The following is a 6204-nucleotide window of genomic DNA, read 5'->3' as shown; positions in this document are numbered from 1 at the left end:
ATTTTTGGTCATCTGGGAATATACCCAACAAAGGAATTGCAGGGTCAAATGGCAGGTCTATTTTTAGTTCTCTAAGTGTTCTCCAGATGTCTTTCCAAAGAGACAGTCACATTTTTCCAACACACACTCTGGCTGCTAATTACATACCTAACAAAGGCAATGGCTTCTGCAGGTGTAATTAGTATTTCTTTAACTTCATTGGAGGATGCCTGCCAATCACTGCTACCTACCAAGCAAATTGCTCATGATTACATATTTGACTGGGGAACCATTTTACAAATTATTCCTTGTTGAAGGTTTAAAACAAAGGACATATAAAAAAGAAGCCACAATTAAAAATGCTATCTCCTAGCTCCACAAAATGCTTAAAATGGGAGTGACGGGTGGGGTCAAAGATTGTTCACTTTTCTCCACTTTTCTCTACATACTTGCAGAGATGCACTTGCAGAAGATAACTAGAAATCAAAAGAAAACACAGTTCTTAGATTTCTAAATGAATGTTAGTGAGCCATTACCCAGTCTCCCTCAAGCCCTGGTGCAGGTGAACAAGTTTGAAACTCACAGGGAAACCTGAAGTTAGGCACATCCAGCTGCTTGAGTGGGAAGCACTCAAGGGGACGGGGAACATGTCTGGAAAGGCCATTGCTTCAGTGTTGCCGGAACCTCTGTGGCTTTGCAGCCAAGCATTGGTAGTGGACTTGGGGCTGCTGTTGGTTAGCAGAACTGGCAGTCAGGAAGAAGCTGGATCTGCTACAGGAAAGGGAGGACAGAGTAACCTAGCATCTCCACATTTGTTTCTCACCACCTTAAATTGCAATACTCTTCAAAGTCACAGGTGCTGCCTCCTCTCTGGCCTTCCAAACCTTGCACAAATTTCCCATTTTTAGTCAACTGTAACTGGGAGCCATATAGGGAAGAGAATTCTAGAAAAAAATTTAGAACTTTGCCAAGTTAATAGAGTACAGGATTACCATAGTTGCTGAATCTGGAAAACCAGTCAAATCTACTTGAATATTTTGATTGGAATCCCCAATAACTGTAATCTTTGTTTGATCCGGAAGACCTTTTCACAATACCTGCTTCCTGAGATAGGACAGATGCTGGGGGAAACTAACCTGGCTGCAGTGCAGATTACAGAGGCTCAGGTGGGTCCACCACACTGTCTCCAAGGAAGGCAGCCCCCTCAGTCCTGGTCTGACAAGCAGGGGGTATGTGATTTGGTATATAAAGTGCCTCACCCAAAAGGGTCCAATGCCCAGTAAAAGGGGTGGAGATCGCAATAAGTGCACAGAGCTACTAGTATTGCTTCAGTCTGGGAGTGTCAACACTTGGGACTGAAGAAGTTGCCATCTGAGACCCCAGCATCCGATCATTAGGCAAAGACTTGGGGCCAAACTTCACACCTAGAGAGGAGTTGAGTGTTTGGCTAGGATCAAAGTTTCTACCTTTGGACAAAGATTAATGCCAAAGTTGAGGACAAGGAAGAGGGGGAAAAAACCTTAATGGGTATCAACTGTGTGCCAGGCTATTTGCATGAGGACACAACAGGCCATCTGGGGTCACCCCAGAGGCATTGGGTCCCAGGGTACAATCCCAGAATGGCACTGAGGGGAGCATTACTGTAGCTAGCAGTTGTCTCTGAACTACCAGCTGATGATGGTAAAAGTAAAGCAGACTGGATGAGGGATGTGGGATCAGGCAATGGCATTAAATGAGATGGTGCATGTAAAGCTTAGTTTTTGCAGACAGTAAGAGCTCCATAATGATAGTTTAATCTTACACATCTTGCTCCTTAAGACATGACTCTGAAGGCTATGTTAAACGGTTTGATGAAAATATTTCAAATTGTATATAAAACCAGCACTTTGTACCCCATGACTGCATTAATGTACACAGCTATGATTTAATAAAAAAAAGAAAAAGAAATGACTCAAAACAATGTCCTGAGGTAATTTGCCTTGATTTGCAGGTTAAGACAACAGTGGACTCAGCCATAATGTCGTAGGGTTTGATCTAGAGAAGCAGAAGAACCATAAGAGAGAGAGATGAAGGATTTGTTTTAAGGATTAGACTTTGCATGGTGTGGGAGCTTTGGGAGGCATTAAAGAAAGCCTGTTATCTCAGCATCTGATGTTCAGCCTATAGTAGCTATCAGTCAGCCAAACTGGTGGTTGGAAAGGAAAGTTGGGGTGAACGAGAGAAAACACAACGTGGAATCTACATCCATCTCACCGCCTCCGACCTTGATGCTGTGGGTGACTTCCAGGGGAAGCTGGCATCCCTTCCCATGGAGTTGCATAAGTACTTGGCCCAGAATAAGGCAAGCCAGCACATTACAACAATATGCATGAGCACCTACTATTCCTGATGTCCTGCTCTGACCTCCAGGGCATAAAAAAAATGTCTGCTCCTTTATTTCTGCTTCCAGATCCTGCACAAAATTTCTTTTGTGGTCAGTGCTAACCCAGGACCACCAGAGAAAGGAATTCTGGGAAATGTGGTCCCAGTTTAGCTAAATTGTCCCCACATAACAACGTTGAAGAAGCCAAGGCAGGGATAGGGCACTATTGGTCTAAGCAAAGTTATAGCATGGCATCATTTAAGTCACACTGTGAAGCTGACACCATAACCCCCATGTTAACTGAAACCAAATGTATCAGTAAGGAATAACTGTGTTACAAACCACCCCAAAAGATAAAACCCAATTATTCTCCATTTAGTGTCTACTGGCCAGCTGGAGGGTGGTTGACCCTGGCTGGGGATGGCTGGGTGACTCTAACTGCAGGTTAGCTCTGAGTCTGGTGCCATGTTTGTTTTCCTCCTTGGACAAGTGCACCCCCTGGGAAATGCGTGTGTGAGCCGAGTCCCACTGCACATGCACATTTCAGGTCCTGGCCACCATATCTGTCAACATTCCACACGGACAAGCCAAAATCAGAGGCAGAGAAATACAGTCTCCCATGGAGGTGGTGGAGGGAAAGAGTGACTACTTTTGAAAAGCAACTCTATCTATCACAGTCATTAAGTGGCAGGTTTGGTATTTCAATACAATACTTTTGACGCCAACTCCCATTTTCTTTCTTTTGGGGTAGTGTTTTAATAATTGAAAACTTTCCAAGAGATAAAATGGAAGCAGTAGAAACATTAAAACAAGTTAGTCACTCTCATCATGCTGGCCAGATAGCAGTCCCAATGGGATTAATTTTTGCTACTTTTGCATTTTGAGTTGAGTGAGGCTTTGGCTGTGTTTTTATATTCCAATTCAGGCTTTACCTCCAGCAACGTAACTCTGCTAATAACCGGTTAATAGTCCAAACTCTGCCATAAATATCCACTAGAAGATATTTATTAGCTGTAATTATAGAGAGAAATTGGGCCATCTACTCACAAGGTACCATTACAAGTGAGATAGAATACCCATGGGGAACCGAGACTACTCACCTTACTGCATCTGTTTCCTTGTTGCCAGAACTTTGGGTGATTCATTTTGAGTGTTTTTATTGCAACTAGTTCCCTGATACATTTCAGTGGTGCCCAACAGTTTGTTGTGCAGACTGTTTGGAATCAGGAGAGCAGCTCTCACTTCAAGTCTGATCTGATCCACATGGTCATAGGTGAAAACTTGACTCTGGACCTTGAACAAAGTCTGACAGATGTAGCTCATACATTCCTAGCAGAATGTGGCCTACTAATGACTTGTCCATCTGGCTTGGCTAGGCTCTCTCCATACCATGCTAAGTCAGGGGAGAAACTTGAGTGAAGTCAGACATGAAGGGGAACTTTTTGCTTAGAAAAGTGTTAATATTGTTAGTACTACTTACCCTAAATGGATAAAGTGTCATGCAATCAGTAAATAGGAACCAAGCAATTTTTATTTATGAAAGCTGAGCCTAATCTATGTGCAAAGGAGGGTTTAAAATTAGAATTATATCACAGAGAATCTGTAAGAAGAGGGACAGAAATGTTTTTCACCAATAAGTGACCTAAATGTATGTGTTGGCAGTTAAATGATGGGTGCTTCGTTCTCTTTGCCAAATTCAAACCTTATTCATCAATTTAAAAAATTACCATGCAAACATAAAGAGGCAGAAGGAATGCCTGACTACGACCAGATGGTTCCCGTTTCTCTTGCTCACACATGTGTTCCTGCCCTATCGGTGGACTCAGTGTGTCAGTGCCCTGGGCAAGGAGGCCAAAGACAATACCACTCACCTCTCCAGGTCTTGGTTTTTCAGCTATAGAACAGGGGCGGGGTGTTGTTCAAGAAATGACCTCCAAGTTTCCTCTCAGCTCTGTTCTGGGGCACCTTTGAGCAGGCAAATGACTATTTCTACTGCTGGAAGAAGTTGTCTTGCCTTTTCTTGAAGGGGCAACCTTGAGAGGACTGCTGAAGCTTGGGGTGGGGAAGCAGGGAAGGAAAGAAGTGGCGTGGACAGTGACACCCTCCAGAATGATGGTGAATGACAGTGCCAGGGCCTGTGGAACCCAGTGTTTGCAGGCTGCCCCAGGCCAGCTTGCAGAAGAGCCTGTGAAGCCCAAACCCGCTGGGCCCATGTGTCCTCTTTCCCGAGGGACAGCCTATTTAACGTGAATGTCTGGGGCAGCTGGCATTTGTGAGTCCTCTACACCAAGATCTGAGGTGAACATGGCCTGTTGGTCACTGGCCTCAGTGACCTCTCACGATGCACCTGGCAGGGCTTTTGCATTCTGGAGATTCACTGTCAAACCTGGTAGCCATTAACTACACGTGACTTTCTAAATTTAAATATAAATCAACTAAAATTAAATAGTAAGAAGTTATAGGGGAAACTGAGCCCTTATCTTTAGCATAAAACTCACTTCCTGCTTGAGAAACCTAGAGAATGATGAGAATGGCCTGTGAGTTGTGTATGTGCAAGAAATCAGAAAACCGGCCTCCAGTAGAGAATGTATATTTGAGGTGTGGCAATAATAATTATGATGAAGACTCTAGATTTCAAAGGTCTATGGATGCTGGAGGCAGAGGTTGTGCTCAAGGTCTGCAGTTTTGCAAAAACAAAGGCAGAGACATTCTATCTGACCTTCTCTGCGTCCTTCCTAATCAGTGCTAATGACAGGTAAGCAGCTTTTGTTTACTTCCCATTTTATGATTACTCCCAGAGTTCCTCAGTCCCCTGATACAGACTTTGTGTCAAACCTCCTCATTCCTCGCGCCAAGACCCCCTCATTTGGTGACCCCAAACCGCTTCAAGAAGTCAGTTCTTCCTCACTAGTCACACCTCCATACTTCAGTGCACACGCGCACAAGTGGCCATAGCTTGTAGACGGTTCAAGTAGAGACCATTTCCATCATCACAGAAAGTTCTGTTGGGCAGCTCAGCTGTAGAATGTGGCATGGTGCTCACACACTGAAAAAATACTAAATGACTCTCCTGATTTCATCTTTTTCTTGTCTTTTTTTTTTTTTTTTTTTTGAGACAGAGCCTCAAGCTTTTGCCCTGGATAGAGTGCAGCTCACAGCAACCTCAAACTCCTGGGCTCAAGCAATTCTCCTGCCTCCACCTCCTAAGTACCTGGGACTACAGGTACCTGCCACAACGCCCAGCTATTTTTTGGCTGCAGCTCTCATCATTGTTTGGTGGGCCCAGGCTGGATTCGAACCTGCCAGCTCAGGTGTATGTGGCTGGCACCTTAGCTGCTTGAGCCACAGGTGCCGAGCCTCATCTTTTTCTTAATATTACCTTATGATGTCTATATACATTCTTAATGGGTAGAAAGAATGAGACATCTGATGTCAGAGATCTGGGTTCAAGCCTCAGCTCCCTCACATCAAGTTTAGGAGTATTACTCAGCCCCTGTTTCTGCATCAGTAAAAGGAAGCTCATAAGCTCACTTCCCAAGGTTGTGGAAATCAACACGAAGTTTTAATAAGCCCTAGTCATGTGTGGTACAGAGTCTCACCAAGTGATGCCCAAAGAGAAATGGGAGGGGTGGTGTTATTAAATTTCTATTTAAAAAGGTAGTTTGGGGGGAATAATATTAGTAGTTTTTCAGAAGAGACAGTAAGGACAAAATGATGCTGTTAGTACTTCCTTTGAGGAAGGAGGCACCGTTTAGGGAGTCTTCTTGACTCTTTGATTTTATCATGCAAAGTTTAGGCCTTCTGACTCTTAGAACTAAAAACATATACTTCAGAAATTAACTGAGGTGTCTCCTGAGGTACAC

Source organism: Otolemur garnettii, unplaced genomic scaffold (assembly GCF_000181295.1).
Source record: "Otolemur garnettii isolate 467f Iridium unplaced genomic scaffold, OtoGar3 scaffold00002, whole genome shotgun sequence".
In the NCBI taxonomy this organism is placed as follows: Eukaryota; Metazoa; Chordata; class Mammalia; order Primates; family Galagidae; genus Otolemur; species Otolemur garnettii.
This window is presented reverse-complemented; position numbering follows the sequence as displayed.